This window comes from Varanus komodoensis, unplaced genomic scaffold, assembly GCF_004798865.1.
Source record: "Varanus komodoensis strain SLA01 unplaced genomic scaffold, ASM479886v1 scaffold16, whole genome shotgun sequence".
NCBI classification, from domain to species: domain Eukaryota; kingdom Metazoa; phylum Chordata; class Lepidosauria; order Squamata; family Varanidae; genus Varanus; species Varanus komodoensis.
Genome location: NW_025335468.1, coordinates 5,875,104 through 5,902,684, shown reverse-complemented (window position 1 = coordinate 5,902,684; position 27,581 = coordinate 5,875,104). Strand labels below are relative to the sequence as shown.

At 43.0% G+C, this 27,581-nt stretch overlaps 1 protein-coding gene and 1 non-coding gene across 3 annotated transcripts in view; one reads left to right on the top strand and one right to left on the bottom strand.

Annotated features, from left to right (window-relative positions):
• Positions 1-27,581, bottom strand: part of TSPAN4 (tetraspanin 4) — a 325,749-nt gene that overhangs the window by 143,758 nt on the left and 154,410 nt on the right. The window lies entirely within an intron of this gene.
• On the top strand, positions 16,042-16,148 carry LOC123021428. The gene has a single exon (XR_006414318.1). It is a non-coding gene; the product is annotated as a U6 spliceosomal RNA (small nuclear RNA).

The window sequence follows — 27,581 nt, the reverse complement described above, 5'->3', positions numbered from 1 at the left end:
CAGGAGGCGTTGGCAGGCTGGGCTGGGGGGCAGGTGCATGTGTGTCGCGAAGCAGGGACAGGGGTGGGCGTGCGCAGAGATCATTTTCTCCGAGCAAGTCCAAACTCAGAGGAAATGATCTCCTTGCAAGTAAGCTGGCGCACGGCGCGGCACCGGCTTACTTGCAAAGAGATCAGCTTGGACTCGCTCAGAGAAAAATTCTGCAAAAGACTGAAGCTGCGAACGCTGAACCACGACTTCACAGGGGTATACTGTATTTTTTTTACTCATAAAAATTTGAAGCAAAGTGACAAAGAACAACAAAGATCATGGCCATCTTGGGGTGAGACAGGCGTGATCGCGGGCATGCTGGGGGGGGAGGCGGGTGCATGTGGGGGGGCGGGCACACTCAGGCAGGGAACACGCGTGCAGGGAAGGCGGGCGCATTTGCGATCTCACCCAATGCAGAGTTCACAACCTGCGGCAAAATTTTTATGAAATTTCTGTTCACAACCCAAACTGGTCGTGAACTGAGGCACCACTGTATCTGGTGCAAAAAGGCTCATGGAAGGCAACTCTAGCATGGCATTCTTTCAGAGATTTCATTTTTGCAGGGGTGACGAACCAGGCTGCACTACAAACAGAATGAGACACTGGAGCAATTGGTGTGAACAATGCCTGCAATGAGCAGAAACAGTTCTGCAATGGGGCAGGTAAGGGAGCTCTGCGAACTTGATCCAATGTGGAAACAAGTGCTTCCAGGGTTGTTTCAAGAACTGCCGGTTCCTGTTGCGCTAGTGGTCCATTCCACTACTGCAACAGAAGGAGGAGAGGTGCTGCAGCAGATTCTGCCCTGCGATTTTAAGGATCTTTATTATTACATTGTTGTTTTGTTAATGCTAATAGTCATTCAGTGATCCAGAATTAGAGAAAGGCAGGAATAAAGATACTGAATGGGTAAATTACATGCAACTGTGGTCTTATTTGAGCACTCCTCTTCATGCATTTCCTACTGCATGGGATGGGGGGACAGCAGGGACATGCTCTCTGGCCTGCCTTCCAGTCAGTTGCTGACAGACTGCCCCCACTGCCCCTCACACATACAGTGGAGCTCAATGTCTGCACCAGGGGGCTGGTTTCCAGTCCAAAATCCTACACAAATAGGTTTCTAAAGCATGTGGGGACCACAGAGAAGGCCCCCTGCAGCAAAGCTCCATCCCAGTGCATTTGAAGTGGCAAGGCTGGGCAGTCGGCAACACAACGGTAGGGGAGGGACCGGCAAATGCATTCCTGCTCCCTCCAAGTGATGTAATGGGAGACCCCAAACGGGCCTTTCACCAAGCACACTTTCTGCAGCATGCTAAAAGATGCATTGCTTCTGTGGATGGAAGCCAGCAAGTGCTTATCACTACCTCACCCAGTATCTCTACACCACTCTCATTTGCTAAATTAGGCTTTTTAACAAAAGTTTCTGCTGCAGCTTCTGCACAGAACTTATAAACAGAAAGAGAAAATAATCTTGCAGTTGGGGTGGCAAGAACATGCTGTCTTTCAATTTTTACCACGAAATACCGTATATCAATTATTTCAGTTGATGACATCAATACCTTTACTGACAACTTTTAGATAGCATGTGAGCAGAAACTAGTGGAAACTTTAGGCTGCTATGCACATTTTATTGGAAGTAAGTCCTGTAGAACACAATATGACTTACTTCTGAGTAAACATGCAGCAGATCAAGTGATAGACAAACTCACAGCAGACTGTCGCCTGTGCTTGCTAGCACTGCTTTCTTATTTATTTATTACTTCTCTATACCATTCAACAGCCAAACATGGCTCCCAGAACAGTTTGATGTGGTTTTGTTTCCCATGAGACACTTTGGTTGTATTTTACAGAAAAACTCATATAACACTCTCAGAAAAACTGGTCAGAACACCCATCCCTCTCTATGACTTGCACGGAAGACAGATTTGCCTAGTACACGATCATGAACTCTGTGGTAAGCAGAATATGGACCGAGGCAGCCAAGATAAAGGGCCAGCACACACATAGTCTGCATGCTGGTAGTTTGCCACATTTCTGAAGGCCTGGAAATAATGAAACGGAACGAGTGCAGCCCTTCCTTCTAGAATGTGTTACATTTGGAAGGTGCAAGAACAGCTTTCTGTGACAGCTCTGTTGGTCTGAAGTAATGGTCCAGCCAGACTGCAAATGGTCCAGCACACTGATCTAGCCAAACTGCAGCATATTAGCCACATGTCTCGCAGTAAGTCAAAGGGAGAGACAGAATTAAAGAGACTCTTTTCCTCCCATTCCTAGGCTACACATTGCTGGAAATGGTGACGTGCTAGTGCAGTTAATCTGCAAGAAAGGGAAGCCACAGAAAATGAGGGAGTGCGGAGTCCAAGATTTTGGACACCCTCACACAGGGCAGTCAGTGCGGTCCCTATCCTGCAAATGATAGAACATGCAACTGTGAATTAAATTAGGCTGCATCTGATCCTCTTGGAAACTCTATGGTAGCACTAATGGGCCCTTGGTTAGTCCTGGGACCCTAGTAAATGCCCAAGCATCTATCCAGCACAAAATGCATGCCTACATCAGAGTTCATATATGTGTACCAAAGTTTATCATCCTTCCTTATTCAGAAGGAAATTCTCATTTGCCTAATTATATGCATGCAAGCACTAATTTCCAGGAAGCAATACAGGTTTTTAAAAGATTTATTAGCAAGTGGCAGTCAGAATGAAATACACTAGTGCCAAGAGAAATACCATAACACATCGCACTCTAGTAATTTTGTTTTTTCTACACTTCTGATGCTCCTGTCTTTCCCGCTCCCTTATCTTGAATATGCTTAAAAATTCTTTTAGTGTGAAGTGCTTAGCTGGAGTTGCTGTGTAATTGAAATCTGTCTTAGTGACAGTCAAAAGTAGCCCTTTCCCTTAATTGTGTCACATATCACCAAGGTAGGGGGGAAAACCTGAATAGATTGCAAATCTTGGAAGACACACAAATAATACCTCTGCCATTCTCGGTGGGTCAAATTAGCAATAAAGCCATTTCTCCATAGTCAGACCAACAGCTCTCTCATATAAAACAGGTAATATTGGTTGCAAACATCTCAGGAGAAAAGGTGGATTCAGCCAGTCAAAAGAAATCTATATAAAGACACCACAGGAAGGCAGGCTCACATGTGCTTCTGCTTTGGAGTTTATAAAACCAAAGCCACAGTTCTCACAGTAACAGCTCACATCAGACAGGATCGCACTATTTCACTGTGCTGTCTTGCTCTTGCTCCTCTTCTCCATACTCCTCACTGAGAGAACATTAAAGGTAAAGGTAAAGGCTTCCCCTTGACATTACATCCAGTCATGCCTGACTCTAGGGGGCGATGCTCATCTCTGTTTCCTAGCCGAGGGAGCCAGCGTTTGTCCAGTCTCTGTGGTCATGTGGCCAGCATGACTAAACACCGAAGTGCACAGAACGCTGTTACCTGCCCACTGAAGTGGTACCTTTTTATCTACTTGCATTTTTGCATGCTTTCGAACTGCAAGGTTGGCAGGAGCTGGGATGGAGCAACGGGAACTCACCCCGTTGTGCAGATTTGAACCAGTGACCTTTCGATCAATCAACCCAGCAGCACAGTGGTTTAAACCATTGCACCACCTGCAGTCCCAAGAGAACATTAGGATGTGGCAAATGACCTTATATCATGTGGGCTTTCACGACAAGTTACAGTATCTGGGTGATGGTGAACAAAAGAGCTTATTTTCAAAGTTCAGCTGTCTGGGTTTTTTAAATTATTATTATTTTATTGACTATTGAAAATATTGATTTTTCTGAAGGGAATAATTTTATAAATATTTAAGCAATTTATTAAGCATACACATAGTGGTGTTCATATTTAATCACTCAGTAATGTACATACCTATATCCTTTGTATATAGACTATTGGAAAGGCTTTCCATCTCTCTTTCTCTCTCTTGTTGGTAGAACACATCTACTATAATACATCTTTCTGTAAGGAGCACTTGAGTGAATAATTACACAGACCCACTATCTGGTTATCTTAACAAGCTTCTTATGGGGCACTTATCTTGCTCCCTGGGACAAGTGAAGTATTTAGACATAAAGGAAGCAAAGCCATTGATGTGGCACTTTGGAAGAACAGTTGAGCTGGACAAGTGGCTGTGATGACACTCCACTTTCAAAGAAATTATTCCCATTATCAGGGAGATTAGCTTTACTGAGCACCCCACTGATGCACCCTGCTCCTGAGGGCCTACTAGTTTGGAGCCCACCTACTTTGTTTTCAGTAATATTGATCGGATAATTTTAAGTACAAATCCAAGTATACTAGGTGGAAAACACCAGGCTCCTCAGGAGAAAGAAAGCGGCAATGACAGCATCTAGGCGATTGCCATTCCATCGCTACCAATGGAAGCTTTGTTGGGTAGAACAGCACGGGTTCCTCTCAGCTTGGTCTCCTGGGACACTGAGAAAGTTCTGCTATTCTCGGCACCAACAGCCTCTGGACAGCTGCCAAAGGGTGATGCTAAAATCCCTGTTCAGGTCCTCATTTGGAAAGAATATTCGGGAGATGAGAGGACAATCATGTGGGTTGTTTTTAAAGAATCACAAAATGGGAAGGGAGAGATATTTTTACTAGCTTTTAATGTTTTAGTATTGTACTTTATTGTTTGTATGGCATACAGAATGACCATTTTCGCTTCCATTTATTGTTCCCTATGCTGATATTTTTTGATAGAGAGTTTATGAGCATCCAGACTAGAATCTGGGGTGAGGAGGCTATGGAAAAGACTGCAGCAGAGCTGCTACTCAGGAATGAAAGCTATGGAAATTGGGGGTGATATTAGCAGCAATAGTGTGTGAGTGTGTGTGGTTGTGTGTGCATGCATGTGTATATTATAAGCTGCTTTGAAGACCTCATAAAAATGCAGGACACAAATCCAAGAAATACAAACCTAATTCCAGTGTACTGTCTATCTTGAATTAACTCCTGTTAAAAAGTATTATAGGAACATTTGAATTCCAGAAACCGCATCTAGGGGGAAATGAGTCAAGACGTATAATGAATTGAATAAAGTAAGCAAGTATCAGGGACCAGTCATTTGTCAATGAACAAATACAGTTTAGCAAGGGTAGCCAAGGTTTGGGATTTCTAAAACTGGAAAGGTTTAGAATTTCCAAATTCTTTAAAACAGAACTCTTTTCAACGTACTTTCAAGGTGTAACTTTCTTTGGCATTCAATCTATTGATGCTTTCTTTCCTGACAGGCAATTTCAAATCTACTTCACTGTGTGAATTTACTTTCAACATCAATGACTGCAATTGGTCTGTGATTTTGTCTTGTGTTATGCATATGCCCCGTTACAAGATAAGCTATGAACATTAAAATTGCATTATTTGAAGTAGTCTGGTTGCTTTCAATGGTGCTACTTTACGGCAACTGACTTTCCACAGAAGCTCATTGCCTTACAATCTGTAGTACTTTCATAATTACGTGATATACGGATCACCTATTATCCTCATTTTACAGATGGAGAACTAGAAATCTGACAGACACTCAAGTATCCTGACAGTCAAGTATACAACAAGGCATTAAAACTGGAAGTCCTATATCTTCATCCATTCATCATAAACACTTGATTTCCCCCTCAATTTACAGCCACAAACCAGGTAACTCCTGAAAATCATCTTCTGAATTAAAAGTTTGATATCCAAGATTAAGGGAAGCCAATATCAAGAAAATCAGGGGGCAAAGACTGGGAAGCACAGGGAGAATGATGTGGAAAGATGTTCTATGAAGATGGAATGAGGGAACTGGGAAGATTTTGGAGAGAGAAGTCCATCTTCTTGTAGGGTGGGGCCTGAAAGACAGGGGGTGTTTTGGCTGGCAGCTTTCTTTACATATTCATAATTAAAAATCAATCTAGTAGGAATAACTGCCATATTGGAATCCAAGCTGACTTGTAAAACCATGTTTTGGACAAAACTTCTTCTCCTTCTACACTAAGGCTAGAAAATTAATCCCAATGATAAAACCAATGTTGTGAAACTCATTACATTGCATTTGGATTCAAAGAGGGATTCAAAATATGCAAAACTGCTTCATAAACGGTTCTGTGTCAGATTATCATGACAGAGAAACTTCCAATGAAGATTCCATTTTGTAACACATACTTTTTACTGGGTTCTAAGATACTATCCAATTCAATGTATCAATTTAAGGATGAAATGAGTATGACTCTTAATACAATTTCCATCAGAGATCTTCATGCTGAAGTATTTAAAACAACAAACCTGATGAAGCATATTTTGCAAACCGTTTAAGTGATTAACCATGAACAAAAGTGAATTTTCACGACAGCTTTCCTATAATGTGTGTGCTTGGGGGTGAGTGGAGTTGGGTAGAGTGGGGTGAGAACAAGAAACTTTTTCTGTCTATTTTAATCCTACAGTTAGTTTCTAGTTCACACTGATCCACAACTTTGCTTTTTGCTTGTTATTTATATATGTGTTGGGTAAGTGAGTGAGTGTGTCATGAAATCTGTCCCACTGTTCTAAGTCTAGAGTTGCTCCAGTCTGTTTCCTTGGCTAGCTATCATCTTGCTTCCTCCATTATACATGCAAAGCCCCTCTGTTGCTGCAAAGCTGCTCAAAGCCTTGTGCATTATTTTAATTATTTTTGCTTTAGGGAAAAGCACACTGACTTGAAAATATGGTAAGAGCCTATTGCACACTACATTTCAACCATCTATGCAGCTATTAAGGACATTATCTTTCCATTTTCATAGGACACAGCCTAATGTATTCACCACAATGGAAGAGTGAATTCTTAATCAAGAGGATATCAAAACTGTATCACAGCTTTTATTGAAGCAAGATATCAGAGCTATTACTACCTGGTTATGCTATCGCAAGAGTTTTATTTTTAAAGGATTTCTTTTCAATGTGCTGGAAGCGGCAAGCAAAGGTTGCAATGGCTGCATTACCATCCTAATGAATTAAGCAGAATGATGCTGCATCCAATCGATTGCATCCAAAGTTAGACTAACTTAAGTCCCATTCAGTGCATTTACTTTAAATAGGACTAACACTGGATGTAACCCCACAGACACCAAGAATTATAGATGAGACTGCCCACAGTGAATTTTGCATCACATAACCTGTGCAACTATTTAATTCTTTCAGAACTCCATCTGGTAAAATTTGCAGAAGAAATACATCCATTTTTGCAGAGCCAACCCAGCTGCCCAAGGGTTCCAGGCAGCTGTCTAGGATGGCACGTTTTAATGTAGATGCAGGGCATAATCCAACAACTGTGCTCCAGGGCCCATTTCAGTGCCACAGTGAATGCTAGCGTTGGCAGCCATAATACGTGACCTGGAAACAGGGCCAGCCTTAGAGTTGGTGAGCTGGGCAATTGGCCAGGATACTGAACTGAGAGGGCACCAAGCTGAGCTCGGTGGCTTCTTTTTGAATGAACTGTCTGCACTGAGCTAGGGTGGCAAACAGTGCATGCATGTAAACCCTTTTTTTCCCCAAAGTCTACAAGATGTTTGAGTACTTACTTGATCTTCCTTCAGTTATTAGTACTGCCTATCAATGGTGATTCATGCTCTGGTAACCTCCCGGCTGGATTACTGTAATACGCTCTACGTGGGGTTGCCCTTGAAAACGGTCCAGATACTTCAGCTGGTACAGAACAGTGCTGCCAGGCTGCTGACGAGAACTGGTTGTTTTTCTCATATAATGCCAATCCTCTACCTGAAGGAGCGCCTCTTCCCTTACATGCCCTCACGTCCCTTAAGATCTGTGGGAGAGGCTGTGCTCCGGAAGCCCTCTTTAAAGGACACAAAAAGAACATCTACCCGGAGCACGGCCTTCTCTGTGGTGGCGCCCAGATTCTGGAATGTGCTCCCTGGAGAGGTGCGCCTGGTGCCAAGTTTAGATGCTTTTCAGCACCAGATTAAAACCTTTTTATTTAATTGCTATTTTAAAAACTAACATTTTATCATTGAACAATTGCTCTTTTTGTTTTCAGTTTTTTGTTCTTATGTAATCTTTTATTGAATTTGTTATTTATAAAGATCATTTTATTGTTTTTAATTGTATATACTGTGAGCCACCCCAAGATGCCACGGCATGCAGTGATGCCATACAAAAGTTCTAAATAAATAAATAAATAGTTTTCAAGAGTGCTTATTTTTAATGTCTATGTTGTTGTCATTTGCACTTTGTAAAAATCAATGGAACACAGCTTTCTTATGGGGCAAAATTACCGGGCACATAGAACTTCAAATACTCGAAAACAATAAGCACCAAATAAATAACAAAAGAAAGCCATAAGCTGCAAGAGGTCAGCTGGATACTTTATTTGCAATTTTTCTTTTAATATTTTAGAGGTGAAAATAGCAGGCATTTGAAAATACCGACTGCTTACCAGAAGATAGGAAGTGCTACACAAGAAAAAAATGTGTGGCGCAAAACCGGTGCTGGTGCACTGCATCGCGCCCTGTCCCTGCTCAGGATGTGGCCCGAGCTCCTGCTTGGGCCAGCGCTGGTGCAGGGCTGAGACATGACGGCTCGAGCAATGACCCAGCCCTGGGTGCCACAGAGAAGCCACACCAGCAGGGCCTGGCGCGTGGAGGAGAAGCACGGCCATTGCCTACCCCCAGGCAAGGGAAGGCCAAGCACATCCATTGTTCTGCTGCATCTCAGGGCAAGCCGGAGCTGCCGGTGGGACGTGTCAGGTGGAGTCCACGCATGCAGTGTTTCTGGTGCGTTGCTGCAGTCTTGCAAACATATGCAAGGGTCCTTGTAGGGGGTGGCAGCAGAGCTCCCAACATCCCTCCTGCACCAAGCCCCGCAAACGCTCCGGCTGGCCCTGAAAAACCTGCCCGTGGGGGCACCAGAGACACTCCTCACCCAGGCTGCTGTTTATCCTGGAGCCAGCCTTGCCTGGAAGGCGTACACCTGAGCCACCTGCGATGGATGCTGGGGGGCATTCCTTAATTCAGTGGGGTGCGCTGGGCCTGAAACAAGGCTTGTGCCCCACGAGCTTATGCAACATGCTCTCTAGTAGGGCACTGCATTTTTCATTGTTTGCAGGAATGCCACAGACACACTTTGACGATGATCTGAATATTTCTGCATTCTGAACTGTGAGGGCTAATCTGCACATGTAGGGAATATGAAGCCCTTCCAGATACAGCTTCAAAACATACACTGGTAATATTAGGACGCTGGTATTGTTGGCTTATCATTTGAGTAGTAAAACACAGCAAGAAACAGCCTCCCACCCCCAGACACTGATCTGTGGAAGTAAGAATTAAATTATACTTTGTCCTATCCTTTCGAACAGGCATTGTGTGATAAATGCCATGTACTAGTGAAATGCACAGTGTAGGAACATTATGAGCATGGGGAAGGACCATACATCTTAGCTGTAGCTGTGAGTGGGTGAACACTTGCCTGCACTTTCCTTTCTAGTTGGCTTTGCCACTTTTCTCTAATTCTGCTTCTTAAAAACTTTATCTTTAGTCCTCTTTAATTTCTACCCCATTTAGCTATAACTGAACCCTGTGCCATGTTTGAAAAATGCTCAGAAAATGGAGATGGATGTTTTGCTTTTTGCCCTAGGCCTTGAATAATGTGCTCCCACATCCTGCGGTCCTGAATTTCACTCAGTTTTATTTCCAGCCAACAGTAGTGCTGTTTGCTTACTTCTATATGCTAAAGTAGTTTACATTAAGATTGAGATTTATATATTTTAGTCAGAACCAAAACAACTGTTTTTATAATGTTACATTTCCCAAATACTCAACCTCAGGTACACTTTGTTCCAACTCTAGATTGGTTTAAAGTATCTTACCAAAGTGCTGAGGGAAACAGCTAGGCTTATAAATGCAATATTGCACTATAAAATGTCTAGGCAGAATGCTTGTCAAAACTCTCCTTCTGGCCATTATATAATTATGCATCCTTCATCAGATGGGCCAGTCCTTGATGGCTTCTATAAAGTGCTTGCTTATCCAGCACGATTCCTCTAGAGCTGCAGTGGCCAACTAGAGGCCCAAGGAGCAGTCTGGCCCCTGAAGCAACTTGATCTGGCCTCCAGTACTTCTACTGAAACGTGAAACAAGGCACAATAAAAATGCATGAAGTTCCACTTGCAAGGGGAAAAAAATCACAACTAAAATGTTTATTTCGTATATGTGCCACTTACGTAGTTGGATAAATTTAGACTACCCCCATCTGTCGTAATGCAATTCTCAAAGATTCTGTATTCCTTCTGCTCTGCATGGTACAGCAAAAACCTTACCCAATTCACTTCTTGGAAGGACTGTCTGGAGAGCAGTTTGACTTTATTTACAAGTACCCAACTGAAGAGTCCACGCCATCCAAACACATATGCCATCCATGCTCCAGAGCAGCTTTGCCAAAGCTTGGGCCCCCAGATCCCATCATACCTGGCTCATGACCATACTAGGGGTGGATGATGGGGATGAGGTTAGGAAAGGCTGGTTTAGAACAAGGAACAGCAATTCTGGAAGGAGATACACTGACAGACTACAAGCACTGTCCAAACAGTGACAGGTTATTGTTCTTAGTACATTTTTAATGTGATTGTTTTCCACTGGTTTTATTGTATTATTAAACTTTCTAAGCTACCCTGTGAATTTCATTGAAGAAAAGGATATGAATTCCTAGAAGAATGAACATTAAATACCTGCATATAACATACATACACCAGAGCAGAAGGTTTTGTCAATGTAAGCACTGCTTCAAGGGAAATCTCCCTAGTGAGACAGAGTAAAATCACTGGCATCATAATAATGTACTAATGAATAGTCATCCATGCTGAAAAGTTACAAGATGGCTATCATTATTTCCATGTTCTGACTCCTAATAGCTACCATTCTAAACATCTTCCTTGTTTGTAAACTAAACTAAACATTAAGGACCATGCAGAGGGCATTGACAAAGATCTCAAGTGTGTATTCACTTTAGTACATATCATTTCCTAGCTACACCGTGTAAACTATGCATCTTCTCTCCTTATAAGTCAATTCTGTCGTTATAACACTGCAGGAAATTATTATGATACATACATGAAACAGAGTCATTATTAGGGACTTAGAAGACTGAGAAGACCCAGGATGCAGCCCACAGCTCCATTTGCATGTTCTGTGCACACGCACACAGATGCACGAGAGGTGTGCATGCTAGGGATGTGATGAATTCCCTGGGTTTGGGTGGTGGGGTGAGAATCTGATGAATTCCCTGGGTTTGGCTCCCCACAGTCCACAGTGACATGGCTGTGAGTCCAAATTTCTAGTGCGTGTGCCCATTGTCTTTACAGTGCTGTCCAAGAAATCGCACATCATGCGAATGCTGCACACGTGCAGTCCTTCTTCTGCACCTCATGCAGCAGCCTTTTGCTGCTGCACATGACGTGGAAGAATGTTGTTCACATGGCACTCAGCATGGATGGAGCCCCACGTGAACCCTGCATAAGCATTAGGATGGTCTCCAGAAGAGAATGTACTTATCTCCTTGTGTCTTAAGTGGGTCGTTGTACTGAAAATTACAGATAGCATAAATGTGTCGGTACGTAAGAACTTGGGAATGTCTCAGAAGGATAAGAGTGCAGTTCATGAGAAAGGAGAAGTATCCAGTGGGGTGGAGGTTTGCTTTCCCTTCACCCCATCAGAATTTTGGGCAGTATGAAAATGGCACAGATCACAGAGGTGTCCTCAGGCAATAAAACTGCAAAATTTCAGAGGGATAGGGCCAGGGCCTAGCGAATTATGATGTTTAAAATCCAGTTTAAGCCTTTTTCATAGTGAAGCAAGGCAGCACTAGAAGAATGACCATCTCATGGTCCCATCCTTGCCCTCCTCCAAATTAAGCAATTGGAGTTCATGGTAAAATATGCCCTAGGATTAGAAAGTACATCTGTCAGTCACTCAACCACATTTTCTCTCTTCTTCTACAGCATTTTGTTGTTGTTGTTCAGTCGCAGTCATGTCCGACTCTTTGCGACCCCATGGTCAACATTTCTCCAGGTACTCCTGTCCTCCACCATCCCCACACCCCCTTCCCTAGTGACTCCATCCAGCCACCTCAACCTCTGCCATTGCCTTCTCCCTGTTGCCTTCAACTGTTCCCAGCAGCAGCGTCTTCTCCAATGAGTCCATCCTTCCCATTAGGTGGCCAAAGTATTTGAGTTTCATCTTCAGTATCTGGCCTTCTAAAGAGCAGTCAGGGTTGATTTCCTCTAAGACTGACTGGTTTGATCTCCTTGCAGTCCAAGGGACTTGCAGGAGTCTTCTCCAGCACCACAGTTCAAAGGCCTCAATTCTTCGGTGCTCAGCCTTCCTTAAGGTCCAGTTTTCACAGCCTTACATTGCAACTGGGAAAACCATAGCCTTGACTATACAAACATTTATGGGCAGGCTGATATCTCCGCGTTTTAGTATGCTGTCTAGATTTGCCATAGCTTTCCTCCCCAGGAGCAAGCGTCTTTTAATTTCTTGGCTGCAATCACCGTCTGCAGTGATCTCGGAGCCCAAGGAAATAAAATCTGTCACTACTTTCATTTCTTCCTCATCTATTTGCCAGGAAGTGATAGGACCGGATGCCATGATCTTAGTTTCCTTCATGCTGAATTTCAAGCCAACTTTTGCACTCTCCACTCTTCAAACAAAATATGTTATTTCAAGACATATAGTCTGTGTGATACTGCTTAGCCTTCAGACTTTGCCCAAATTCAATGAACATCCCTAATGAATTACTAGAACTGATTTAGATTTCATCAATGTTAGTAATAAAGTAAAATAAAGGGTGCCTCTGAGCCTATGAGGAATATTTTTTCTCATCCCTGAGCACTGTCTCTTCCTCTCCATCTGTTCCCCTCTTCACACTATTTCCACCCCATTCTTCCATCCTCCAGCAACTCTTTGTAAAAACAGATGCTTTGTTTTTGGCTTGACTGACTGCTCCTCCTTGTTATACATAAGCTCCCATTGTCTCCTTCTCTCCATAAATCAATTTGCATCAAGGAGTCTGTTTCTGAAACAAAGCCTAAATTATGGAAAATTTCTGAGCATATACTAAGTATCCTTTCCTGCTGCTAGAGTCCATGCAAAAAGAAAAAGCAGACAAACGGCAACCTATGCCTAAGGTTTGCGCTGAAAGGGCAGTCAATTCAGCACCCTGGAATTGGATGGGCAATTTATTTAATTATTTCTGATTCTGAAAGAGAACATTAGGCTACAAACCTCTGTATGAAAATAACTTGTGTTGGAATTCTGTGTACACTATTCTGGCAATTTTATTTATTTATTTATTTATTTATTTATTTATTTATTTTTCGATTTATATCCTGCCTTTTTCCTACAAAGGGCTCAAGGCAGCTTACATCTCCTCCTCCATCTTATCCCCACAACAACAACCCTGTGAGGTAGGTTGGGCTGAAAGTCTGTGACTGGTCCAAAGTCACCCAGTTGGCTCCATGGCTGAGCGGGGACTAGAACCCAGATCGTCTGAGTCCCAATCCCATGCTCTTAACCGCTACACCACACTGGCTCATTGAACATAATGGGACTTATTTCTGAGCAGAAATACATCGTGTTATAGAAATGAGTGGCATTTACCTCCCCTCCATCCCAAAACCATTTAATCTCTGTTTCTGTTAGAGCTTTCTGCTAATAGCAACCTGGAAAGCTGCCTTATACAGACTCAGAATTCAGGTCCAACTAGCTCAACATTGCTGACGCTGGCTGGCAGCAGTCCTCTAGGGTTTCAGGCAGTGCTTCCCTCCACCCCACCTCTACCTACCGAAGCCAAGAACCGAACCTGGCCCCCACTACATGCTATGCATGTGCTGTATCCCTGAGCTTCATTCATCCCTATGGCTGGTTAATGGCACCTGTCAAGCAAAATGGCTCCAGTTCAGATGCCATTCTCTACAAGCGTATGAATCATATGAGGATATCAAGAAGAACCAGGACAAAACCCTCTTGTCTATTTGAATTACGTCAAATACAGTTGAGAACTTATCTGACACCTCTGAATCTTGTCTGAATTATCTCCCCAGTTGGGCGTTCCTCTTGAATGAAGAAAGGAGGAGAAAGACCAACCAAGAGGGGCGAGGAAGTGCAAAAGAAGAGCGGTGATTAGAAATAGAGTGGCGGCGGTGGGGAGGGCGGATTCTTCAGGACAAGTGTAGGAAGTGATAGGGACAGGCACACGTTCCAAGGCCAGGAAGATGGAGACTCATCAAGTGATGAGGGGTCCTGAGAACATGAATTCTCAGTCATTGAAATGGAAGAAGCAGAGGGGTTTATCTCAAGGGTACCCTCCCAAGATGTTCAGGTGGTCACTGAGAATAGTCAGGATGTCCAGCTGCTGGAAAGGAGTGTGGGAGAAGAACTCCTGCAGTCAGCTGGCCTGGCATGATACTTGGAAGGCTGGGAGAAACAAGCTAACCAACTAGGGAGGTGACAGACAGAGAAGAGACTTGTCTGCCTCCAAAAGGGACACCCCAGAGGGAGGGGCCCCAGCGTTACTCAAAAGGAGGATGCTCAGAAGTCATTTGCTAGATTGGGTTGAATGAACCACTTGGTGCATGCTCAGAGACTCATTCTTTGTAGGTTGCGCTTACTGGAAGTGCTTTGGGGAATAAACAGCTTTTGCCATAGAACAGTCTATATTTTGGAACTGTGAAGGAGGGAAGCCTGGCTTGTGACAGCAACTGACTCCTAAAGTAGGTGGCAATTCCAAGGAATTTAGGAAAGATGGGCACTTGTAAATTAACTTTATAAGGTGAGGTAGCTAAAGGCCTGTTCTTGCTTTTTTAAAACTGTAAAATAAAAACCCCAGCAGTTCTTAGATCATGATGTCACATGCTCCTAACTCTCCTTCTGGTATGATTTGCTGCTTGCAGCTACATGGGAGAAATTAAAGTAGAAGTCAGGGGAAGATGACTGAGGAGGCTGATTAATTCCTTTCCTGCACTGAGGCTACTGATCTCTGCAGAAGCCAAAGGTTGCATTTTGGGGGCAGTAAAATCAGATGCTGTGCATTTCACAGGCAGCTCCTCTTGCCCTCTCCTCTCTCTCAAGCAAACTGCCAGCAGTGGGCATGTAAGAGCAGAAATGGGGAGTGGAGCAGTGAGCAGACTGTGAAAGGAAGCTTGAAGACTCCCATCCAGTTCAAAAGGGGTCTGCCTTCATGCTACACTCCCTTTTGATCTGCTAAGGAGGTGAGTCCTAAAGTCTTCTAGTAACTGCAAGGCCAGCTTACTTGAAAGGAAGAAGTTGGCTTGTATATTAGGGGATATGATGGCACTAGAGCAATTCTAAAGATCAGGGGAACAGCAGCAAAGATCTGAGGCACATGCCTTGGTGTGCCTGGGCATAACGACACCTATGATAAGAAGCACATGCACAAAACAAGACCAGCTGTGCGGCAAGGAACAAGGTGGAAAGACACCTATGTAGAAAATAAAACTGCTTGGAGCAAAGCAGTGCTTTAGCACACAATTAAACTTCTAGAGGCGGAGGGCTGGGGGACCCCTCTCTCCTGAGCCAAGTAGGTATATCTATAAATGCTTGCAAATGACCCGCTTCTCTTGCTGTACCCCACATCCTCAAAAGTGACAAGTCTGAAGTACAATATTTAGCTTTATAACAGTGCATTGGGTATATTCCAATGGGAAAGAAAGCAGGAGTTATGGCTCCAAGTGATATGAATGAGACAGAACTTCTGAAGACAGCATTTCAGCAAGTCTGAGAATATATTACAGCATAGTCTCAGAAATATGCATATATTGCATTTCCGTGTGGCAATCTTTCACTTGAATGATTTGGCATATCATACAGTATTAGTGAGGCTGCGGCTCATCCACCTGGAAAAACTATGGAATCTTAAGCCAGCAGATGACAAGTTTTGATTCTGCCACTTCTCTTGCTGCAACTTATACAAACAAACAAAAAAAGTCCATGGAAAAACAAATGCATCCTGTGCTCACTTCAGTGGCACATATATTAAAATTGGAACAATATAGAGAAGATTAGAGTGGCCCCCGCGCAAAAATGACACACAAATTCATGGAGTGTTCCATATTTTTGGCTGAGGATCATACAAACAGTGCAAGTCCCGGAGGCCACGGATGCAAAATAGTCCTGAAGCAGAAGCTGAAGGCAACAGTCTCCAAGAAATGGAAAATGCTGCTGAGTCTTGTTGGGTTACTCAGGTTCTGGATGCAATGACTATGTCAAGGTGGATACAGAGATGGATGCACAGACGCTGCACAACTCTGCAGTTTCTTGTGTTGTGGGAGAAACATAGGTTTACCACTCATATCAAATGGGAGCAAAACTGAAAATTGTCAAGATGGCTGCAGTTCACTCCCAAAACAAGCAATGGAGAGACCGTGGAAATGGTCACCGCTCATGCATCATGAATGTCAACAGGCTGATGCAGGCAGGCTTGGAACAGAAAACTCGTTTCCAAAGCTTACCATTTGTGTGTATTAAAGCGTACTGTAAACTATCAGGATACATTTGGAATGCAAATGTAAAATATAAGATGTCCTATCTTGTTCCAGTGGGGCAAACTCTCCCCCAGTTGAAGTAAGTGACTCTCATGGACATTGAATTGAATTGAATTGAATTGAATTGAATTGAATTGAATTGAATTGAAAGCCTTTGCCTGATTCTTACTGATAGGGGCGGGTGTCTGAAAACTATAAGGATGAGAATTAGAACTATTTTTGGTGGAACAGATTTATAGCAAGACTGTGCTGGCATGGGTTGGAACGGCAGGCTACCAGAAGTAGGGCAGGTCTAGGAAAAGCATGCTGTGGGACCTATGAAAATGCAGCCTATTCGCCCAATTGAAGCCAATGTACTTTTCCTGTACAAAATAAATAGCTAATGGCAGCAATGCTTAACTGTTAAGACAGGCAGGCAGGCATCCTGTGGTGTCTGGTCTCAGCACTTCACCTGAGTTTGAGAACTCTGTTTCCTTTCAAAGCATAAATCTCTGGACCAACATTCCCCTTTTTGAAGGGCTGAGATTTTTTTTCCTACTAAGTACAAAAAGAATAGCCCTTAGACCTCGGCAGGGCATTATGGAATGATTCCACTGCTGAAGCATGCTTGGTGCTAACTCGTGTCATCTTTTTGGTGCTCAATCAGGACTGCTTTCTCTCAAGCATTAAATGGCATTTTAGGATATTTATCAATGTGCTAGTAGATTTATATCAGCTGCTTTTAACAGGTCTGGTTTGTATTAAGATTGTTGTAGGTGTTAATTGGTTTTTTAATTGTATATTGGAAAAATATATTGCTTTTATGCTGTTTTATGTCTACTTTCATGCTCTTCTTATTGTGTTGTGCACTGTGTTTTATGCTGTGAACCTCCAAGAGAGCTTCAGCTATTGGCTGGTATAAAAATGAAATAAAGAAGTCTAAGAATATTTTACCTTCAATGCAGGGAGAGCTGAGGCAGTATAGGCTGAGGCCAGGACTCCAGCCCCACCACTCTCACCCAAATGGCCATTCAAACAAGAAAGTCTTAGTGCTACATTTTTTTGTTTGTTTTTTTCCTCTTCCCTCCTTGTATGTTTTTCATCTTGTATCTTAACTTTGAGATGGTAAGCCTAGAGGCAGGATCATGCCATTTTAAAATCTTTTCTTAGTGCGTTGTAGGGCAACAACATTGTATTAGAGAGCATAATGCTAATGGAGTGGCTTTGTAGAAATTTAATAAATCATAAGAATACTACATAAGAATAAGAACTAGTACTACTACTAGAAAAAGGTAAAATTGCAGTAAATTTGAAGTACTAATAGGTCAGAGAGATTTAGAATAACTGTTTCAATTATGAAGCAGTGGTAACCCTCTAAGATAGCAAAGCGAGTTTTTGCCTGTGCAGTCTTGCTGCTCCCAATTAACACTGTACACACAGATGGCTAATGGCAACATTGAGCGTGCATATATATAGAGAGAGGGGGGTCGCTTATTGCTTTTTTACTCACATTGGTAATATACAACAGAACATTTCTCTATGTAAGGTGTAACTGAGGGAAATATTAATGCTAAAGTAAGGGGAACTGTTGATGACATGGCAAAGGCGGACAAAATGTACAGAGTACAGAGTCGCCAAATATTTCCATCTGTTCTACAAAGTGGGATGCATTAAACGATAGTCTGGTTCTACCCTTCTGTTGGGTATGTGCATACAGATGCTGGCAGAGAGAAGCAGGTTCACATTTCTTCTGCAAAACTATGGAATATTTGCTGTGAAAGGTTGCCAGGTGATTAGGCTCTAAAATGCATCTTCTTGGGAAGAGAAGCCATGAAAAGCTCTTCAAATGAAAGGCTTCCTCACCTACTCTGCCAACTTCTTCCAGGAAACCGTACTCAATAGCTTTTCTCCTAATAAAGGGTACTAAGTTCTTGGAGATACACAATTAAGAATGTCTCTTTTAAAAGCAAGCACATAACAAAGCAGTATGAACTCCATTTTGGGGCATGTGCAAATAAGACAATTAACTGAACAGCCATCACAAGGACTTTATCTAACAACAGAGAGGTGTTTGCACTGTTCTGGATCATCAAATCCAAATCATAGCTAAGGATTGCACCACTTTCCTTCCAAGGCACTCAATACTTAATGTGCTGTTATGCTCCTCGTGTAAATATGGAAACACTGGGCAGACTTCTTTGTTCTTTTTTAACAGATGGTGTGGCTGACACAGATTAATACCAACTTCTACATATAGGTTGCTTATTTGGTATGCTTTTGTTCAGCTTCCCATAGAAACTGGTGTCTCTTGCTGCCCTATTTTTATCTGGATGCATTGCAACATTCTTAACTTACGACAACTGTGAACTAAGGAAATACTATCTCAGTTTCACAGATTCAAACTATTACATTCAATGCATCTTCAAATATAGACCCTTCCCCTGCATTATTTATTATTTATTTACAGCACTGTTATACAGTTCTGGATCCAGACAGATACTGGAGCAGTGAATGATAGAAAGATAAAACAGATAAAATAAAAATGCATTAAAAGCAGGATAATATTAAGACCATGACTGGTCAGCAAGGAAAGCTTGCCAGAACACTGAAAACAACATACTGTCAGAGCTTGCCTAGGCATTTGGTTTCACAGAAATGGAGTTACCACACTAAAGGGTTTTCTTAGGGTAGACTCCAATTTGGTCATCAGTCCCTGAGGATCCACCAGGAGAATGCCCTTGTATGACCTCAATGACAAGTAAGTGGGTAAGGATGAAGGAGCTCTCTCAGTCATCCTGGTCCCAAGTTGTTTACATCTTCGTACACCAGCACCAGAGCCTTAAAGGTGGTCCGGTAGCAAAAACCTTGAGTTGGGCTGGTGGCTGCACAGCTTTTGATGCAGCTTTAAGAGCAGTCCCACATGGGATGCATTGCAGTAATCCAGTCTTGAAGTTACTAGTATCTGTATCACTATGGCCGAGTTGTCCCTGTCAAAGTCAGTAAAAGGTACCCTGAGCTGCCTGGGAGTCTAGGGACAGATCTAGGTATACTTCTAGACCACCAGCCTGTTTTTTCAAAGAGAAGACAACCCCATCCAGAACAGGCAATGGGACCATCGCCTGCATTCAGACACGACACACCAACAGGGCTTCTGTCTTGCCAGGATTCAGCTTTAGCTTCTTATCTACTGAACGGCCAAATTCCTATCTATGCTCAAAGGCTCTTACAACAAAGACAAATGTAATGTGGTCAGTATAGCAGGCTGTCTTGGAAGTACCCTCACTGCTTTCAGTCCAAGCACACTTTTCCTTTCCTGGGATGAACCCTAGGGAAATAAAATGGTTCTCCAAGTTCACGGTATAGTGTAATCTGAATCAGTGAGAGTACAGTTGTGAAAAATGCTAACTGAACTAGTGCACAACCCTTAACTAACACATCCCACCTCCCACTAATTCCTAGAGTAATTTTGCCATTGTTACTAAGATGTTAGCTGTTAATGAGACAAAGGGTAGAGTTGGGAAACTTTTGGTTTACAACTTCCACTAGCCTTAGCCAACATAACTAACAGTGAGAGATCATGGGAATTGTCAGCCAAAACATCTGAAGGGCACAAGTTTAACTGAACGAACATTTATGACCCACTTTTTGGAAGGCAGATAGGCTGCTGGATTTATCAAGGGAGGGCTTAACTGATGTCTCAACCACTATCTGATTATCAGTTAGGTGTGCTTGACAACAAAATGGCAAAGTTGGTCTCACACTATCTGTGAAGAACCTGCTGAGACTCTTTTTTGAACACCAGTCCTGCTTTTATTCTTAACTTTCTAACCTTTGCATCACCAAAATTCCTAGCAATTCCATTCTGTAATCAAGTGCACTGTATAAACTTCTCACATTAAAAAGATTTACAATGATTTGTTAACTGCCCAGAGAGCTTCAACTATTGGGTGGTATAAAATTAAATAAATAGTAATAAATAAACCTTTGGTCTATTCACCCATTAACTGCTAATCTTCCGAAATGTATGATCACTTATCTACTTGATGAACTCATTTGTTCCCTCCTTTCAAGTAATCTTTTCGATGCTGTCACACTTCCCACAAACTATGAGTGAAGGATCAATCATTCCATTAAAATCCTGGTAATTTTGCAAATGTGAGACTACATGGAATGAGTGTTATTCTCAAAATTAAAAGTGACTGGTTTAATTAATATATTTGGAGGCAAACGCTTTGCTGACTCCGCATCTGCCTTCAACTTGATAATGCCAGTAGGTTTTATCACATGATCATATAGCAGATACCTCGACAAATTCACTGCTTCTGCTAATTAGACTATTAATTTCCCTGAGATTATTTTTCTGTTAATCTTATTGATATAAATAGTACTATTAATTCTATGAAGCATCTACATTAATGCTGACTGACACTATGCACAGTAAACTTCCCTTAATAACTTGTTATGCTCATGGCAAAATATCAGCTCTCACCAGCTGCACCTTGTGTGCTTCAGGCATTCATTAATTGATTTTTTTGCTTCCTGTAAAGCAATAATTAACTACTGCAATGCTACGATGGAAATCAATTTCTTAGGCCCAAAAAAGACATGACAGAAAAAATATGAGAGCAGGATGTCCCACACATGTTTGGTACTTTTGATAAATAATACCAGTAATACTTAAATAATTGCCATATCTTGAATATGGTATAAAATATTTTAGAAAAAGAAACAGACCTCACATCAAATGGAACATAAAGAAAGAAACCTCACATCAAACGGGTGCATCGTTGTCTATCTGCATGGGGTTTTTTGTTTTGGGGGTTTTTTTGGCCACAGATGACAACTTTAGGGCATGAAATTGTGAAATCATGTTGGAGGAAAAGGTGAATGCCCTGCCCTCCAACACCAGCTCTCTCCTCTCCAAAGCCGCCAGGCAAGGTTGCCATTTAGCAAGTAAACACACACCCCAACATACTCCTTCAAGCCTAATGTGACCCATAGATTGTGATTCTTTACCAGCAAGCACAGAGTAACTGAAGTCAGATGGCTCCCTTTAGCTCACTGTGGTTTATTTAACCGATGACAAGCCGTGGGCACCTCTGGCTACCAACCTGTATATCCAGCCCCTTCCTGGGAGTTTTTGTGCTGTACAAGCCAGTGTGCATGTGTTGTGTGACAGTTGAACAACCCTAAACTCTAAAATGGATTATGTGATGGTCTTTCATTCTTGCATCACCCGCACTCGCCAGGTTTACAGGACAAAGCATCTAAGCAGAGCTTGCATATTCTAAATAGTGGCCACACATGTCCTCCATACATCACAGCACTGTGGGTTAATCCACAGTGGGTTGCTGTGTTGTGCAAACAGCTCCAGTGGCTCTTATTTTTAAGCAGACTTGGATGGGTCTGTGCTGCTAGCATTGCGCAATTAAATACTGCGAGTAGCAGCCTAGCTTGAAAATGAACTGACATAATGGACAATCACCCGTTTGTAAGTTGTGAGCAGGACATATGAACATGGAGTGCTGGATTGTTTTGAGGCTAAACAACCCAATGATTAACCTATTCTTGGTGGGAGAACAGAGGTGCTCAAGAGTATGGCCTTATTTTGATTTTTATACAATACTCTGAAGCTCCAAAATGCAGTGAAGATTTCTGAAGTTAGCACAACAGGACCATGAACCCAGGTCACACAATGCATTGCTTACATGACTCCACATGTTGTCAGTCATGGACTCCTATGAGCATTAACCCCTGCCCCCCCAGCTCTGGACAACCTTAGAAATGTAAACTTCATCATTTGAAAAATGCACTAAAATGCTTATCTGAATCACAAATATAAACACAATGCTATTCTAATATAAAATTATTAATATTTACATTGTATTTATTTCATTTATTCTGTTTTATTCTCTTGCTCAAAAAGTAGGTAACATTACTCAATTAGGGAATATTTGTTCCCTGTATCCCTGTTTCTGCTGATATCCAGTTTAATGAATGATTTTGGATTCCAAGTGATCCAGCAAAGACTGGTAAAATTAAATGGGTCATAAATTCTTCCTCAGTTGAAAGGCCACCAAACTACTATTTGGTTGCCTAACACTGATGCTGCTTTCCCAATGTATCTTTAAAAAACTCTAAGCATATACTGTAATCAGAGTTAGTATATATTATTGCATCTCTGTATGTAAAAAGCACTCCTGCCCTGAACACAGTGGGTTCTGGATAAATGACATTTTATAAGTCAGATATCCTAAATAGCCAGGGAAAACTAACTTAGTCATAACATGGGCAGTCTGTTCATTATTTCCAGCTAGGCAGTCCTTTGTTATTCTTGTTATTTATTTGATTTATAAAACCATAACCAAGAGTCCAAAGTAAGACTCTCTGAAACTAAACAGTTAAGACTGTCTAGTGTGAGCGTTTGACTGGAACATCATGAATCCGGTTCCAGTTCCCATTGGACCATGAAGCTCACTGGAGGACTTTGGGTCAGTGATCAACTCTCAGCCTAACTTCCTGCATAGTGTTGATGTAAGGACACAATGGAGAGCAGGACGATTATGGGAGTCATCTTGGGTTCCTTGCAGGAAAAAGAGGGATTAAAATATAATAAATACATTTTAGCATTTTTGACAGAAATTATTCTCCTCTTTTTAAGGTGATCAAGGTAGCAGACATGACGACATCCTGTGAAAGACAGGTCAGCATGGGAGAAAAATTGCTTGCTTGCTTATGACGTTCTGGTGCCTGGACTCAAGCTTACAGCAGGCCTTATGTGCAAATATTTGGTGGGAATTTTAACATCTGCCTTCACCAGACTCTGGCCAAACAAACAAACTGCAGGAAGAGATTAGCTAACAGCCAACTCCTCAAGAAGACTTCCTTAAATAAACGACTAGGCCAGAACAGGTCAACTAATTCTCCTGAGGCCTATAAAAGTTTCTGGTTCGGGTTTACTCACTACTCAGAGCAAGCAGGTGATGTGTTTGTGGGTCATGGAGCACCTTCACAGAAGCCACATCTGACATACTGTGATAAAGAGCTCAGCTGGAATCGGAGCTTGGGTCTTGCTGATCTAAGTCTAACACACACATTCATAATATAACACCATCTCTTCTTCACAGCATTACGCTCTAAGCTCAATTTTAAAATCTGAGGTTTGGCAATGTATCAGATCTTCATTTCCTATAACATTACTCATTTTAATCTTGAATAATTCTCTCCATAATCAGACTACAGATGCAAATTTGCTTGAAAGCCCTGTAAAAGCATCTTCAGATTTCTTGTCTATTTTTCAAGGCAGGCTAAATTCAGAAAAAAAAAACACACAGCCACACACACCAAAATGCAACTGTTTCATACAACTGAAATCCCTGGACTCCTTCGCAAGTTCTTTGATTTGCCTGATAAAAGTCCTCTTCCATAATACTTACAGGATAAACACTGCATGACTCTGCGTGTGTATGCACATACAGAGAGTAAATTTATTTCAAGTGCAGCTTTTTAGAAAGATTCCGAGGAAACCTGGCACTAAGCCTCAATTCTTTAAGAACCTCCTAACAATGTATCTGCCTGCTCTGGTTCTAAAGGTCAATTTCCTGTGAGATGAAATAAGGAAACCAGACAACAGGCACGCTCAGGACAAGCAGGTTCTTACTACTGTTTGGGGGCAGAGGAAGCACATTCTCTGTTCAATGAGAAAAGGGTCTTGTACATTCCCTGGAGCCTGGCAGCCCAGAGCTTCAATGTTTTGAGACATAAATCACATAGATGCCATGGTTTCAAAGAACCAGCACAGAAACATTTTTATTTATATCTTACTTAGTAAAGGGTGCAGGAAGCTCAAACAGAAATCAAAGCAGACAATCTTCTGCTGGGGCAGACACAGGCTCTCCCTCATGTTCCACATTTGGTATCTTGATTTTAAGAAGCATCAATGAAAAGGCAGATAATGAAGATCATGCCAAAGCACCAGTATTTGTAGATTTTTCTCTGCAAACATCAGAACAAACCTTCAGTGGGGTGAGGACATTCCTTCCAAGTTTAGGTTAAAGGTAACTGAACTAGTCGAGTATCTTTTGTGAAGCAGGATGGTAGTTAAAATGCAACAGGCGCCCGTGGATACAACACTCATCATGACAAGAACACCACAAAGCAGAGGTGTTCCTCTTCTAAGCAGAAGTGTCTCTGAAGCTAGAGGCAGCCAGATAGCAGAATAGGTGGGAGAGGGGCAAGAGAGGAGAAGAGGGTAATGCACTGGCAGAACGCCTAAAGCATGGGTCCTCAAACTAAGGCCCGTGGGGAAGATCCGGCCCGCCCCACAGGTTTTGCACTCGCCGGCGCGGGTGTGGGCGAGCAGCTTCCTCGCAGGGAGATCGTTTTGGACTCAATCGGAGAAAATGATCTCCTCGTGAGCAAGCTGGCACCTCGCCATGCGCACGCCCCGTGGCAGCTTGCTTGTGAGGAGGTCGTTTTTGGACTCGGTCTCCTCACGAGCAAGCTGGCACCTCATCCCACAAGCCCCCCTGTCCGCTCCTTGCCTCGCATGCGCCCCCCCCCCCCCACCCCACTGGCATCACCTTGGCAGCCTGCACCCACCACTGGCACCTGTCAACTGGCCCCCTTTTGAAAAAGTTTGAGGACCCCTGGCCTAAAGAATCAGGATATATTCCCTGCAGTAAAAAGGGCTTTGCAGCAATAGGGCAGTTATAGCCTACAAAAAAACCATGTGCTGCGATCCAACGGTGTCCTCCTGCCATGAATCAAATTCTCCCTCCCTGCTGCTGTCCTCATATCTGCTCAGAGGGTTGGGGAGCATCCCAGAGCAGACTGGGAGGTGCAGGGGAAGCGGCTGCAAGGGGAGTAGGGAAGGGAAAAGCCCTCTGCATAGGCAGAAATCCACTTGTGTAAATTGGATGCAGTCTGCAAACATGTCAGGAAATACAGTTTACCAGCTGTTAACAGCTTTTCATGAACCTATGAGGCTCTCAACAGCTACAAGTCCTGCCGGCTGCACACAACTTCCTATGTGCACCAGTTGCTCCTATGTACTTCCATAGGAGCATGCCTATGTACATCAGTTGCTGGGAAACATGGGTGGTGGGGTGTTGCAGCCATGTCCTGCTTGTAGGTCTCCCATGCATGAACAGAAAGTGGGACCGCAGTTGGTCTGATCCAGCATGGCTCTTACACTCCTATATAGCAATGATACTTCTTAATGTAAATACTGTTCTTCACTTCTGGTAGCAAGTTTTAACTGCTATGAAGGCCCAGAAAGTGCCAGGTATTGGGCAGAATAGATGTGAAATTGATATTCAGAATAATAAAATGCATAGCCCTTTCAACATATGCCATGCTGATGGTTCTGAAACTTTCCCTAGTGATCAGCTCCTGAAAACACACAGGGGTGACTGCTGTGGTGGAAACAATGGAAGAGCCAAGTTGAGTCAAAAGGACTTCTTAATGGCTAAGCAATGGCTCATTTTCAGCACACTACCCTCTGTGGGACACTTTTTATGCTCCTCTAGTGATGCGGGAGCCATTTTTTGTGAGTTGCCCCTGTGTGACTAAAGTAACAATCCAATGACCTAACATGGGTTGCAACAGATCGATCACATAGGTCTCTTTCACAGAACTGGCCTCCTTTCCCAGGAGGAGATCAATTCTAGGGATAGATCAAGGCTGGCCCTCCCACGAGATGGGATGCATTCACTGCCTTGGGTGGCCGATCAGAGATCCCACACTCCACACAGCCAGAAGACCCCTGGATCTCAATGCCACTGCTGCCCCATGAGTTCCAAAGCAGGGCAGGCCGCTGGTCTAGAAAGCCTTGCTGGCCACTGTCCTACTAGGGCAAATGGTGTCTTCACACACCCTATGCCGGACACTGAGTCAGGCACAGATATGTGCTTTCATCCACTTACCCATTCCCAAGCTATGTTTGTTGTTGTTGTTGAAACTCTTTCCCAAAACTGAAAGCTAAAAAAGATAAATAGCTGTGCCAGGCAACCTTCTGTCTTGCAGCTGCTTCAGTTGATTGAACTGATAATTCACAGTGGAACTTTTCAACACTTTTAAATGGTTTGTGAAACTGGAAGTCAAAAGAAATACATGCAATATTTGTGGTGGATGATGAATGCTAGCATTTGAGTTAAGGATGTTTGTACTTAAAAAGAGGGGGAGGGGGCGGAGAGACCAAAGAGCTGCTCCATGTCACACTCCTATTTTTAAATCCAACTACATAGAAGATCCTTTAATAAGCAAGATCCATCAAGTTCAAAACGTTTACTTCAAAGCAATGCGAAGAAGGTGCAGAGAGATGAGTGAAATATAGAAGCACTTCTATAGCCTTGCATGATTCTATAATCTCAGCATTTACATGAACCACTAATGCACTGACATGCTGATCCAGGCAGCAGAGCTTTTAACACAGTGCCTTGTTGATAACCCCAATAAAAATCAAGCAGAAACCAGAAGTGCTGATCAGTGCTAATGCACTTACTTCATGATACAGTCCAATAAAAGACTAATGCACTGATCTAGTCCTGCTGAAGTGTCCTCCCATTTCTATGGAGGCATATTCAGTCGCTTTCACAACAGCACCTCTCTAAGTCAGGGGTCTCAAACTCAACTTACCTGGGGGCTGCTGGAAGTAGCGTCTGGGTGAGGCTAGGCCGCATCAAGTATTCCACCCCCCACCGCAGTGGGGGTGGGCCGCTCATCCCGCGTCGCTCCCGGAGGCCGGCCTGGGCGCCGCCGGCGCTTCGAAGGCCGCAGGGCCCCTCCCCCGTGCCCTGCCCGTCCCGGCAAGTGGCCCGTGGGCCGCGAGTTTGAGACCCCTGCTCTAAGTCCTAGGTGGACCTAGGAAAGGTTGAGGAGCACCGCCTGAGTCTCAGTCATGAATGCTCAGAAAAGGAGAGGTGTTCCTTGCTGAGTGCCAATCTCACCGTCTACAAGGGCAATGCAAGTGGATCAGTGACATGAGATAAAAAGTTTGAAGGCTGGATTGGTTATATTTTAAAATGG